The 15,463-nt window shown below is 39.6% G+C and overlaps 1 long non-coding RNA gene across 1 annotated transcript; it reads right to left on the bottom strand.

The window, feature by feature from the left end:
- Positions 1-3,573: 3,573 nt before the first annotated feature.
- On the bottom strand, positions 3,574-7,394 carry LOC122460983. The gene is made up of 3 exons (XR_006282667.1): positions 6,184-7,394; positions 4,375-4,454; positions 3,574-3,868 (listed from the first exon to the last, which is right to left on the bottom strand). It is a non-coding gene; the product is annotated as an uncharacterized LOC122460983 (long non-coding RNA).
- Positions 7,395-15,463: the final 8,069 nt, after the last annotated feature.

Raw genomic sequence — 15,463 nt, 5'->3', positions numbered from 1 at the left:
AATTCTCCATGCAGATCATATAGGCAGTACATGCCCTTTCTACCTGAACTCAGCAAAAACAAAAGACCGGATATTGTGTGCAAACTACAATGCTCAGTTTAGGAGAGTGTTTGGATATTTAAAGCTGTATACCTGCATGTTTGTGACTTGCCTTACTGTGAAAATTGGCTCGGAAATGTACCTTTTGCATTATTCTGACAATGAAAAGGGCCTTAAAAATGGACATAATTGTGGTTGAAATGACTTTAGGGCCCTTTTGCTCCAAGAATGGTATAAGGGGAGATTACAATAAATGAGAATCAGGCTTGTTTGTTTTTGCTAGGTTTTAGTAAAATTTTAGCATTTCTGTTAGTGATATACTGGAAACAATGGAGCTTTGACTTTTACTGGGACAGGTGTTTTTGAAAATTTTAGACAACAACACTTAAAATCAAACATTTAGAGAGGGAATGTGAATTGCTTCATATACAGTAACTCTGCAAATAGACATTTCAGTACCACAAAACTGATTTAGAACACCATTACTTTTCCAATCCTACGTCTCTTCTGACACTTCTAAAACTTAATTTCAGATAGCAATAATATTATTCAGTCTTTGCTACACCATACAATCTCAGGTATGAAGAAGTGAATAACTGTTTCTGTAACCCATGTTGACATTGGCTCTGGATCAATCCTTTTCCATAGCATGCTTATATTTTATGCATGTTTATTTTACGTAAAATGATTAACACATACCTGTATGAATTTCCAACCCATCAGACTGCATTATGGCCCCAATACAACAAAGCACTTAAACATGTGCTTTACTTCAAGCATATGAATAGTCCCATTCACTTCAAAAGGAACTATCCAGGATTTCTAGGATCCTGCAAAGAATTACATTTTAGTCTTTAGTGTTAAGACTTCATCATAGTAACCACAATAGTAGAATGTATAATTGCTTTACAAAATCCTTTAGTTAGCTATAAAAAAAATATGCATGTTTGTTCAGTAACCTTTTATATTTATTGCCAAATATTTATCAGGGCCAAATGTCAATTTAATAGCGAATGATTTATATAATTTTGTATTGAAGAAAAAAATTAAACTAGTCTCAAATTTATTGCATAAATTTGACTTTTCCTCATTGGTTTTAGGATTTCAGATTAACAAGAATATACATTTTCTTTTTTATTATGTTAGCAGTGTGTGTGTGTGGGGGGGGGTGTTTTGCTTAGGCAATGGTGCAACGTTCTGTTTGCCAAAATGCTTTTAAATGCTATAAATTACAAATATTATTCATGTTTGTCTTTGTGTATTTCCAAAAATTGTGCTATAATCATTAGTTTCAGAAAAATTCTTGGCAACAGAATCAAGACTTTTACATAGCAGCTGTGTGCATTGATTAACATAACATTTCATAAATTATTGTCAAGACTAATGGCAGCAACCAAAAAACAAAATAGCAGAAAAATATGACTTTTTCTGAACTTCGAAAGAGAAAGAATTTGCTTTTCCCAAATTGAGTCAATATTGTCAAAAACATTTCCCCGAGTCGCAACACCAAGCAAATTGAAGACTGTCTCAAGGTTTAATATTTTACAAATAATAATTGTTTCTCTTATACATTATGCTAAACCCTAGTCTGCCATTCCCACCCTGCCACTGGAAAAAAAAAAATAAAAAATACCAAGTCAAGGTCTGTTAGCTTCAGTTCCACTTACACATTTTCCACCCTTTTCTGAATCGCCACTATTTTAAGTGAGAGACACAAGATGCCAAAACTTTTCACACAATATTCTCTGAAGTGTTTAAAATCAATTTTACTTTCTTATTCTCATGTACCACACATCACCTCCTAAATAAAATAAATGTAATGTTCTAGCTCAGTTACAAAACGAAATTATTTTCCTAGGGTATGATGACAATTTCAGAACTATGTTATGTGAAGTCTCTAGAAGGAGCCTCAGATCAGAGGGTTAAGGGAACACCGGTAAAAAGGAGGGTTGTCTCACTATTGCACCAGATGTTAGGAGCACCAACCCCCATTTCCCAGTTTTATTCAGGCTTTCCCTAAATCCATTTCCAACTTTGGTTCATCAGGGAACTGGCCCCTCTACAGAATACTTGTACTGCGTATCTGCCACCTGCTAAGTGGTGACAAATTGACAAACTCCTTACTTAGCCCACTGGGTCCATGATCTGCTGTGGGAAGGGCAAAAAACCTACCCCATTCTGGCAGTGACAAAAATAATTCATTCCCAACCCCAAAAGAAAACAGCCGACTAGCACAGTGCCCACAGCAGATAAGAAAACCTGGTCCTACTCTTATCCAAGGGGCAAGTGTCGCTTTTCCATGGTAAGAGTGCGCTATTGCAAGAAGTAGTAAGACTTAAGTATCCTTCCTATCCCACAGTGCTCATGGTGGTCTATGCCCCCACCTGAGCCAGCCTCTTCCAGCTGCTCTTTGGTTCAGGTAACCAGCCCCCACCTTTTGCTCTTCTCTCTTAACCCAAATGCAGTGGGGTGGAATCTTAAAGAAGCCACCAATTCTTTTCTCCCTTCCAACCTGACAAAGTCTCATGGCTTTTTAGGTTGCAGTGAGCACACTTTTAGTCTTCTCCCTCATAACTGGTGTTTGGGCTCACTGGGCACATAATCTCAGAATATCTGGCTCTGATTTAAACATTCAATTTTCTGGTCAGAAGAGGTTTTCAAAGGGACGCTACAAAACAAAATTACATATTCATCCTATGTCTAGGATTACAAAACATGAAATTACTATTTAATTATTCAATTCTTGAATCAAATCAAGTGTTGTTTCTTGTTAGGACAAGATGCAAAGGAAAATCCCTTTATTATTTTATAAATCATTGTAAGCACACTGGTTTTAATATTTATGTAGCTAGATTTTGTATAGTTATTTTATGGATCCTATTGTAATTTGGAATGAATTAGTGGCTGCCTGGTTATAAAATGTTTAATAAGTTATGTTAGTTCTCATGCTGTCATTTGGACAGCACAGAGATAACTAAATGCCTTATGTAGCCCCATAATGTTCTGTCCTGAGCCAAATCTGGCACATTACAGATTAGAAGGACCGAGCATGACAGGTATATGTTGATGTCATCCAGCCATCATGTTTTCCATCTTCTGTGGGGGAGGGGGAAATCTTTTCCATCCTGTTTTCCTTGCGTCAAAGTCAAAGATGATTAATAAATTATAGCTCTTTGTTAACCCAGTCTGACCGCTTCATATAAAAAAAATACAGCACCTGGATTAAGTTAATCTACTGTTTGATGGATGTTCAATTTATTACATGGATGAAAAAAATCTCATGGAATTATTTTGATGGAAAGTTACATAATGAATCCATATGAGTCAAGAAAAGTATTATTTAATATTATGATCTTTTATAGAAGAGTACATACTTTTATGAAAATTCTCAGTTGTTATAATACCAAAAATGTCCAGAGAATCTTACTTTCTGCAAGATTCTTTCCATTTCTCTTCAGAGCAGCTTCTGTGACCTGAACACAGGATGCATTCAAACGCATGCAAACTGTAGTATTAAATTTATTCTCTGAATAAGATGGTAATGAATCATATTTGTATCCAAGAATACAATACAAGTTTGAAAACATCTTCAGATAACAGCTTTATCCAGTGGAATCTGAAAATATTCACACTCCAAAAATCAGCAAGGTTGACCAAGCTATCAGATCTTTTCATGTTAGATGGATACCATACTAGGGTGTTTTCAATGGATGGGCATCTATGAGGCTAAACAACAAGCATGTTGGAAAAACAGTATCCAGTCAGAAAAAAGAATAGTGTCATGTATTGTCTATTAAAGCCTCCTTGATATTCTGTGATGCCATAAAATCTAGAAAAAAGGATTTAAGAACTATTGAGCTGCTACAACTTTTAAATCCCTTAAAAACTTATTTTATATTTAATTGCAAATTGTTTCTTGCATTTATTTCAATCTATTTCACTCACATAATGTTTGCAAGTCTTTAAGATTATTTTCCATGCCTATATGAAAACATTCCAAAGTATATCCAACAGAAATGGGTGAACTGTTTAAATGATTATGTTTAAACAAGGTACAATTCGGTCAAATATCCGATCTCATTTCTGGTGTTTGAGGAAATAGCAGTATGAAATAAAATACAGCAAAGCCTGTATAAAACCCTTTTAGGGCAACCATCTGACTAATTAAATGGCCCCAAAGAATTCCCAATATGGAGTACAATTATGCTCCAACTTTATTAGGAGATCACTTCTGGTTAACCAGTCTCTTTTAGAGATTGCTTAAGACAAGTTTTACTTTACTATTAGTAGAAAAACTTTCATCAAAGTGAGATCCTTTTTAGTATTTATACTTACAATTTTTGCAAGATTGTGACTTGCCTCACACAGCAGCTCTTATTCCTCTGCACAGCATTACTGGTCTGTGTGTTTTGTATCTGAAGGGGTAGAAATATGTTTTGTGTGTGTTGGGGAATGGGTGGAGCTTTGGCTCTGCTCACTCAATACACTGGAACATGGATGGAGGGCAGGGGGAGAAACCTTCTACTGGTACAGCAGATTACTTATACCTACCTGCCCCTGAGAGCAAGGGCGGAACCAGGAAAATAACCGACCATCTGTGTCATAGTTCCTGGGCTTCTCCTGGGACAGTGAAGCTATGCATCATTTTATATTTAAAGCGAGTCTTACAATTCTCAGATTCTGCTACTATCAGATGGGTAAAGAAGAGGGTGTGTGCAGGCTGTCAGAGAGCTCCCCGAGTCTCATTCTGGCCTGGGATGCATTTCAGGTTAGCTTTGGAGCTACTCCAAACTACGCCTGCTAGGAATGGTCCCTAGAAATAATAGGCAATATGAACTGCCCGAGCTCATCATGCTAGCCCCCTGCCCAAGCCCTCCACACCCTGACATGGCCCCAGTGCAAGTACACAGAGGTATCCACTGGAGGCCTGTAGAGCACTTGCCAGTATCCCAAGGAGAAGTATCTGATCGCACATGGTGACCACACACATTTTTTCCTAGCTGCCAGATAGCATTAAAAGAGAAAAAAAACAAATTTAATATTATGTTCTCTGTAAGCAATTAATGTAACTGCAAATGGAAAAGGAGGAGGTCTGCATAACTGTAAATGGGAATTGAGGTGGTTAATAAGCTTCATATTCTGTATTCCAATGTGGAAAAAATTGAGAACCCCTGCTCCATGAAAACAAAGATAATATATTCTAGTCCTACAAGGAAACTTTCCGAGTATTTCCGGCAACTTTAATGTGAGTTCCTCTCACAGAGGTCTTGCATGATTAGGTACCTAAGTTTGCAGTACAAACATCATATCAGCAATGACGGTATTGAAGGTATTTAGGAAAGTGCTTAAGCATGTGCTTAGATGTTTTCCTAATAAGTATACTTTCCTGAACTGTGTCTTATAATATTCAATACAAAATGGACTAGAAAGGGCCAAACAATTTATAAAACAAATCCATTCGTTCATATCAAAAATTATGTGCAGGCAGAATTTCTTGCAATAGAATCTTAGTTTTCTCATTTTCCTCAAAAGTATCTTTGAATAGAAACACATCAAGTTTCAAATGCACAGGACAAAGTAATTAAAAAAAAATGTTTTACCTAGCCTATGGCCTCATTTAAAATACAAAAGTGTCAGATTTGCTCCCAGCCTATAATATTTTGTTCCAGGTGCTTGTTTTTTAAACAAATTGGCCAGTCTCAAACAGCTTTATAACTACCAATTTTCAAAATGATGGAAGATAGAAATAAAATACCTGCAAAAAAACCTCCTTGCTGATGTTATATTCACCAAACAGGATACCCAAAACAAACAAACAAACAAGAAGAACAGCAGCAACAAAAATAACTCAAATCTAATCTCTTCACCAATTTTTTTTAAAATTAATTATATACTATGGCAAGGCACCTCCTTCACCTCATCAGCCTCAGTGTTTCTCCCTCTGGTAGTGGGAGAGCCTGAAGGAAATCAATCCTGCTCCTGAGGTTTTTATTTTTTCCACATTGGTTTAGTTTTCAGTATTTATAAGAAGGGGCTCAAGGTAGGCCTAAGTAGTTCTCTGAAACAAACAAACAAACAAACAAACAAAAAATACAAACACAAAAAAAGAGAATACCTGCCCCCAGCTCCTCTCCAGGCTATTACCTTATTATGCTAGCTTCTGGGTGGCCAGTCTTTCTCCAAACAGCAGCTAACATGGCTTTTTCCTCTACTGAGAGGGGAGCAACCTTCCACCCAGGAAAAGCCTTGTCACCTCCCTAGCCCTGCTGCAACTTGTCTCTCCTCCCCCTCTTTTACCAGAAGAAGGTTTTTTAAAGGTCACCAGCAGCCCTTAATTGGAGTCCAGTGTCTCTAGTTAACCTGAGGTAACCTCTTTTCACTTCATAGGGAAAAGGGCCTTCACCATTCTAGGGCTGATATACCAGCCTTCCTCCACTCTCTTACAGCTGTCAGGTCTGACTTTGTCACAATACACACACATGAATAGTTTACAGTTGTAACCCCCACATCCCACACAGAATTTGAGCCCAGTTGCAGCCTCAGTCATTATCCCCATATACTCTGCAGATAGATCATTATTGTTAAAAGGACTTAAGTGTCCAAATATAGTTTTTAGCAGCCTGTTAGAGCACCTGGTGGGGTGAGATTATACTTTACAGACAGAATATCAAGCCCATGTCGAGCCTCTCATCAAGAAAATAATATTTTTAATTTTTGTGAATTATTTCAATGATGTATCTTCTATAAGCACCGCCCAGAGAATTAGCATTAATACCCTTCTATGTACACATTTTATGCAAAATCTGGTTTATATTTCGTTCCTGAGCTCTGCAGTTATTAAACTTGTTTTAATGCTTTGCTGAGAAAGTTATGTAGCCAGTTTGTTGGCTTCTCCTCCTCCCAATTTTCAATGGATATACTACTCTGCAATCAATCAGCTGCTGAGTGGGAACCAAAAAAAAAAAAAAAAATCACATCCTCTCCCCCACTCTGACTGGCTCAGATAAGTAGGGGAGGAAAACACTGAACATTTTGTGTTCAGTTGCATTCTGCTTCAATCCTATATACATTTCCTTCTGTCCTGCCATGAGAGTGGGGGTGAAGAATGTGTATGTCTTTATCTCTTGCTCATTATGGCCTAGAATGTGATAAATTTGCAAAAAGAAACTAGAGATGAGTGAAGGAGGGTATAGGAACATTAAAAAAAAGTAAAGACAGGAGGGATGAAGCACAAAGAAGCGTGGACCGCAGCTAAAGTGAAGTTAAAGGTAAAGAGATAGCAAAGGGCACACAAATGGCCACAAGGGGGGCAGGGGAAGGGAGGAGAAATGCACAGTCAACCAGTGGAACTCTTTACCAGAGGATGTTGTGAAGGCCAAGACTACAACAAGATCAAAAAAGAACTAGATAAATTCATGGAGGATAGGTCCATCAATGGCTATTAGCCAGGATGGGCAGGGATGGTGTCTCTAGCCTCTGTTTGCCAGAAGCTGGGAATGGGTGACAGGGAATGGATTACTTGATGGTTATCTGTTCTGTTCATTCCCTCTGGAGTGATTGGCATTGGCCACTGTCAGAAGACGGGATAGATGGACCTTTGGTCGGACCCAGTATGGCCATTCTTATGTTCTTATGAAGGGGTGAAATGATAGGTTAGTGGAGAAAAGGAGTCAAGAAGAGACAACATTTCCCCCCCTTATTTTTTGATCACACAATGTCCAGTAACAGATCACATTTCTCAAATGTATTGAAATTCTCAAATTCAAAATTATTTGTCTAATTTTTCCACAAATTACAAATCACTTTATGGTTTTCTATTGCTATTCAAAATCCAAAAAAATGAGCTATATTGTTTTCTTATTATTGCCTATAAAAGTTACCTGGGATTTTTCCTGTCCTTTAACTGGATTAGCATAACTCATCAGGTTTTCTGTAGAAATTCTCTTTTAAACTCATATTTAAAATCAATTTTGCAAGTATATAAGCTTAAAATTCACTTTCTGTAAACACTTGCATTAGTAAAATTCAGTCACATGAATATTTATGCAAAGGAACATACATGAAATAAAACAGTTTAAAAATACCAATAAATATTCACAGAAAAAGATGTAGCATTTACCCAGCTCTATAAATCTGACAGAAGCAGGAGGGAACCAAAGATACATTCACAGCGACTGAATAAAAAGAGATTTTTAAAGATGGGGAAAGAGGGAAAAATAAAAGTTAAATGAGGGGAAAGCAGACAGTGAAGCTGATTATAGTTACAGGGCAGCTAGACCCCACTCCGCCCCGAGGCCCAGCTCTCACTCCGCTCCCTCCCCCAAAGCCCCGCCCTCGCTCTGCCTCTTCCCACCCTGCCTTTCCGCTGCTCTCCCCCCTCCCTCCAAGGCCCTTCCCCACCAGCAAAACAGCTGATCAGCTTTTTCTGGGGGAGGTAAACAGCTGTTGCTGAAACACTGTTTTTTATCCGTGGGTGCTCCAGCCACAGAGCACTCACAGAGTCAGCGGCTATCGTTTGTACCGTATCATCTTGGCCTGTGATTAGGGTTGCTAACATTGTATTTCAAAAATAAGGGACTGTTTTCTTAGGACCTCCGCCCCATCCATCCTCACATTAATTATTATCATTATTAATAATAAGCAGCATACACCTACATTCGCCAGGGTTATTTCTTGTTGTTCTTGCTGAAGGTGGTCTCGGCTGCCAGGACCAGGCTCCCAGACTGCCTTGCTCCCCATTGTTGCAGCAGCTACCAACCAGCAGTTATACTACTCTGCTGGAGACATTGGCAGAGACTCTGCAAGCGGGGAGGCTATACCTGATCCCCTGCCAGACAGAGCCCCTTCATGACCCCGGCCTCTCAGTGCAGCCCCAAGGCACACAGTCCTGTGCACTTGTCCTGCCAGACAGATACTGCACAGGGAAAGGAGACAGGGCTGCAATCAAGAGTTGGAATCAGCACAGGGCTCTGTTCAGTGGAAGCCAGTACTGACAGGTGCATCTTTCCACTCCCCTCCTGACCCTGGCCCTTTAACGCAGCCCCATCTGCTTTCTCTGCACAGCACTGAAGGGCCAATATTGGGAGAGGAGTGGAAAGATGCCCCCATCAGTACTGGCCCCCTTCTGTTGAAAAAGAAGATAAAAAGCATCCCATACTGATTCAGTAAGAGGCAGGCAATTTTGTAATACGAGTGTGTTAGCAACCTTACCTATGACCCAGTTAGCCCAACCCTTTTTCCAGGTAAGAAAGTACATCTTATATTCCTCAGATCTACCTTCCTGATTCTTTTAAAACACAGCTAATAAATAAAAGAGGAAGTTAACATCTCAGACAACTGTACTCAGGACACGGTGACTGATAGCACCAGAAGAGGCCCAACATCCAGCATACAGTGTTTAGAAAAAGAGTGAACTGATCTCCTTATAGCACCTTTGAAAATTTCTTCTGTAGAAACTATAGAAAGCTTGCCCTTCAGGCAGATTTTTACAGGCTCACAGCTTTACTTAGATTGCTGTTGTTGCTGAAATAAATAGCTTTAGTATTTAGGGATTATCTGTTATTCAACCCTTTGGGAGAACCCCAAACAGACAGGAAACATTTTATCTGCTTAGTCTCTTATATGCCACAAAACTAACAAAGGTGTTGCAAATTCAGTAGTAAAATTTCTTTCTTGGGTTTTCAACCCCTTGTGAGCCAGACAATCTGTGAATGGTATTTAAAAATGACACAAATGACCCTTAATTTTCTGACAGGTAGCACAATTTGATGGGACTTTCTGGAATTCACACTTTGTGATTAGTGTAGGATCAATCTTACATTATCTGCTTTGTTCTTGTTAAATACTTTTAGTTTCAGCAGGAAGGAAAAAGTCATGAAGAGGCAGATTGTGGCAAGTATTGGAGAAAACCTGATAGTCAAAATTCTGTGCTGCAGCATCAATTGACTTTGTTATCCTTTTTTCGTCAAAATCTATGTGGATTAATTTTAGGTATAAACTGAAGATCTTAATCTCTCATTTTGATTAACTATATTCTCTTGTGATTCAACCAACCATTCTTCAACAACATGGAAGTCTTTATAGTCAAGTGACATTTGGTTTGTCTGAATTCAAATAGCATTACAAACAAACAAACTGTGAAGTGACTAATTGTTCTCACCAAAAAAATTGTGATATAATTGGGAATCAGGAATAATATCTTGCAATAAGAGAGACACATCTGAAGGTATTTTATTAAAAGGTCCCTAACTTAGCATATTTTTCACTTAGCTCCCATTGGAAACTTGAATGTCCAAGGATGTCATTTGGAGTTGCAGCATAATAAAAAGACTTTAGGAAATGCATTTACTAGGGCGGCACCCTAAATGATAAAATACTTGAGGTCAGCTGACCAAACAGATACAATAATTAACTGCAAAGCTGGGTCCCACTGAGAAGGTCTAAGAAAACCAGGACCTAAATCATTGAGAGCCAGTGCGATGTTTGAGTTTACATTCCCTTGGGTTATCTAAATTGGCAACAGGTTGTTCCTCAGTGTTAGCTTTGGATTTGCCAACCTCTCCATTAAACGTCTGAACCCAGTTTCACTGACATTCTGGGCATACAGCAACTACATATATTTCCTCAAGCTTTTTCTAAACAGAATGATGGAGCAGATGTCAGTTTTTGACACAATGTTAATTTATAGCCTGATTTTCAACAATGAAAACCCACAATTCCAATTTACTTCAAAACAACTGGGGTACTGTAGAACTTTGAAAAATCAGACTACTAGATAATTAATTTTTATTTTTTTAAAGTAGTATTTTTGTTTGCCCAACATAAATAAAGTAGATAATATATATAAATTGAGATGTATATAACAATGGAATAATCTGCCACAAGTATTGTCTAGCAATTTTGGCATCTGGTTCAAGTAGATGCATAACATAGGTCATTTATTCAATCATGCCCTTACTGCGCAACATCATAACTGACATAACCTGAAAAGCATCCAACATATATTTTAACCCTCATAATATTTGCTTCTGCATCTCTTACAAAAAGTCGGTATTCATGGAGGGAAGGTGACCTCTTGACATACTAACTGGCAGCTATGTTACCTCTGTTGGAAACAACAATTTGCAAGCAGTGAACAAGGGCAGCAAACAGGAGAGTTTGGGAGGTAATTTAGAGAGGAACTCTGAGAAGCTTTGTTTCTAGATACAGTTCAGTTTTGAATACCGTGATAGCCAGTGATGGATCAATGGTTGTGACCTACAATGGATGTGCTGTGTTTTCTTTCCTGTCTAAAGCCAGAAGAGACTTTCTGTATATGAAGTATAAGTCAGTGGCTGTAGTGGCATAAAAGATTCTTAAATCTGAAGGAGAAGTACAGACACTATGTAGTTTCAGAGAAGCTGAAGAGTTCTTGGATAACCAGTCTTGGGAAGCATCACTATTTCAGATTCAAATAAGAAAGGATCTGGAGTACTTGTGGCACCTTAGAGACTAACAAATTTATTTGAGCATAAGCTTTCGTGAGCTACAGCTCACTTCACCGGATGCATTGAGCTGTAGCTCGCGAAAGCTTATGCTCAAATAAATTTCTTAGTCCCTAAGGTGCCACAAGTACTCCTTTTCTTTTTGCAAATACAGACTAACATGGCTGCTACTCTGAAAGAAAGGATCTGTTCACCAAGGAATCAGAGAGAAGGCTTGGTAGGTTGTAACTACCAGAGACAAGATGATAAGGTGGCATTGGTTTTGTGAACACTGAACCACCTAAGTGGTCCAGATCTCAGTAGGAGGAGAACCAGTCTGCTAGGGGGCAGGCTCGCTAGACTAGTCACGAGAGCATTCAACAAATAAGAAATGGGGAGGGTAAAAAGAAGGAACAAATGAGCATTCATTTACCTCAAAATCAAGATGTTGATTATAAAAGGACTCAACAAACTGAGAGACTGCTGAATTGGAATTAATTTGCAAACTGGATACAATTAACTTAGGCTTGAATAGAGACTGGGAATGGATGAGTCATTACACAAAGTAAAACTATTTCCCCATGGTATTTCTCCCCCCCACCCCACCCCCCACTGTTCCTCTGATATTCTTGTTAACTGCTGGAATTAGCCTACCTGCTTGTCACCATGGAAGGTTTTCCTCCTTTCCCCCTCCTGCTGTTGGTGATGGCTTATCTTAAGTGATCACTCTCCTTACAGTGTGTATGATAAACCCATTGTTTCATGTTCTCTGTGTGTGTGTATATAAATCTCTCCTCTGTTTTTTCCACCAAATGCATCCGATGAAGTGAGCTGTAGCTCACGAAAGCTTATGCTCTAATAAATTTGTTAGTCTCTAAGGTGCCACAAGTACTCCTTTTCTTCTTTCAACAAACTGCATGACATAAAAAGAAGAAATTCTTAGATTTCTGATATACCAATTCTAGGAGCCTGGATAATAAATAAAAGAAAGTGGAATTGCACATTTATGAGCATACATTCAACCTAGTTAGTATTAATGAATGTATTGGGAGGATTCAATGATTGGAATGTTAAAATCAATTTAAGGAAAGGGTGAGTGGGCCATAAGGGAAGGGGAGTGGCACTCTATGTAAAAAATGACATTAGCTGTTTCTGAGTAATGGAAAACTCAGAAGAAAATGATCTTGAATGCTTACAATTCAATGTCCTAATAGAGAACATGCAAGATAGAGTACTAGTTGGTATCTGCTACAGACCACCAAACCACACTAGGGAACAGGAGGACTGGTTCCTTAAGAACCTATCCATAGTGTGTAGGGAGAAAAAGCTGCGTTAGCATGGGGGACTTTAAACTGATATATGCTTGAGGTGCAATCTTGCCCACACTAAAGTATCCTCAAAATTTCTAAATATGATAGATGACAATTTTTTGATCACTTTTGTAATGTGCAAACAGAAGGAAGGTCAAACCAGTTTAGATAGATAACATTACTCCTGGGGGAATTCTGAACTGAATTCATGTCCCCTGCAGATAAATGACTTTCTGATGGGGAAGCAAAGGGAATCTGCAAGAGCGGTCAAATACCCCTTCCCAGCAACATGGGCACATTGTTTCAGGAACCTGGAGCAGCCTGTGGAGACGTAAATCACTGGGGGGGGGAGGGCTGGGGACTCCCTGGAATTGAGTCCTACCCTGCACCTGGCTCAGCTGCTATTCCTGGCAAGGCTGGGGGCGGGGGGAGACAGGACTTTCTCTTCATCTGCACAGCTGAGACCAGGGCTGGGTCAGACCCATCCCCAGAAACCTTCCTCAACTGCACACTCCCACCCCACACACACACACTGCCTCCCTCCATCACTCCTCAGCTGCGGGGAGAGGGGTCACTGTAAAGTGAGCTACTCCCTCATCTGCCCAATCCTCATACATCTGGACCACCCACATACCAGACCCGCCCTACTGATGCCCCTGCATCTGCCACCCCACCGAGCCTCACCCACTGCATCCAGAGTCCCCACCAAGCCCAACACATCTGGATCCCCACCAAACTCTTCCCTCTTGCATCCAGACCCCTACCCCTGCACCCAGACCACCCCCACTGTGGCTCCACACTCAAACTCCCATCCTGATGAGCCCTCCCTGTACCCCCAACCCACTGAGCCCCAACCAGTTACACAAAAGCCACCACCCCACCAAGTCCCACTCCCCCTGCATCCAGATTCTCCCACTGAGCCCCCCACACCCAGACCTCCTGCCGAGTCCCAGCCTCCCAGACCCGCCCTCCTGCAGAGTCCAATTTCCCCTGCAACTGGAACCTGCAACGAGCCCCTGTGCATCTAGATTCCCCCCACACCTGGACCTCCCACCAAGCCGCTTGCGCCCAGATTACCCCCCACAAAACTCTCTCATCTACACTTGGATTCCCCCACACTAAGGCCTTCCACACTTGGATCCTGCCAGGTTGGCCTGCTTACCCCACACCTGGATCAGGGGCCAGGGCTGGGTGTGCATGCAAGACTGTCCCTCTTGCTCATTATCTTGGTACACCTGGCATGGAGGGGCACGGCCCTGGTATGTTTCAGGGACAGGCCTGGCCCTTGAGCCATGTCAGGATCAGGTGCAGCCTCACCACTGAGTCCATCTGGAGAGGCTGCCAGATGATCTCCCACATTGGTGCAGCCACTGGCATCCTGGAGCTTCCAAATTTATTTATTGACAAATAAAATATGCAGAATTTTAAATATTGTGCACAGATTTTTTTTATTTTTTTGGCACAGAATTCCCTCAGGAGTAATATATTTATATATAATTTCTAAATATCATTGATGACAATTTCCTAACTCAAGAAGTATTGCACCCAACTATAGAGGGAAATTCTATATTAGACCTTGTTTTGCCAGATAACAGTATTGATCACAGTTCTAATAATTAGTGGTAGCATAGGTACAAGTGATTTTATATATACCCACACCATATACTGTGGTGCTTCACATATAAATAACGAAGAGGAAAAGTCACTGATACAGGGAGATCTGGATTTTTTAGTAAGCAGTATGCAAGTAAACAATGTGTGTTTTAATACATCCAAATCTAAAGTCAAACATCTAGGAACAAAGAATTTAGCCTCTACTTATAGTATGGGGGACTCTATCCTGGGACACAGCGACTTTGAAAAATACTTGAGGGCCATGTGTGAGCTCCCAGTGCAACTCTATGACCAAAAGAACACTATGTTCTAAAGTGATTGACTTGAAGAGCTCAATCTGTTTAGTTTAACAAAGAGAAATTTAAGGAACACATAAATACCTACATAAGGAACAAAAAATTTGATCACGAGCTTTTCAATCTAGCAAACAAAGGTATAACAGATCCAATGGCTGGAAGTTGAAACTAAACAAATTCAGACTAGAAATAAGGCAAGCATTTTTAACAGTGAGGGCACTAAACAATAGGAACAACTTACCAAGAACTGGAGATTTGTAAATCAAAACTGGAGTTGCTTCCTTCCTTCCCTTCTGCCCTACTCCCTCCCACTCTTCTCACCCCCTACCCCCACACACACCAAAAAAAAAAAGAGAGAGAGATGCTCTGTTTCAAACAGGAATTAATGTAGGGAAGTCCAATAACCTCTGTTATAGTGAACATCACACTACATGGTTACAATACTCTTCTGGCCTTATAATCTATGAACATGATAGTTTGTATGATCATGAAAATACAAACTAACAAAAAAACACAAAGGACAGACTACCTTTATGAAGAATGCAAAATATAGGCTATCCTTGGGATATGTATGGGTAGGAGTTGATTGCATTATTTATGGAGAAAAAAAGAACCTTTCATTTTCAGCACTTAATAATAAAAACAACAATTAAAAATGAAAAATGAAAAAGCCTGCTGCATCAGTGGTTTTTTTTAATAAGGCCATATTCTTGTGAAGCATTTCCTCCCCCTTTATTTCAAA

This window comes from Dermochelys coriacea, chromosome 7, assembly GCF_009764565.3.
Source record: "Dermochelys coriacea isolate rDerCor1 chromosome 7, rDerCor1.pri.v4, whole genome shotgun sequence".
Lineage (NCBI taxonomy): Eukaryota > Metazoa > Chordata > Testudines > Dermochelyidae > Dermochelys > Dermochelys coriacea.
Note: the sequence above shows the minus strand (reverse complement) of the source record. Positions and strands in the feature narration are given on the sequence as shown.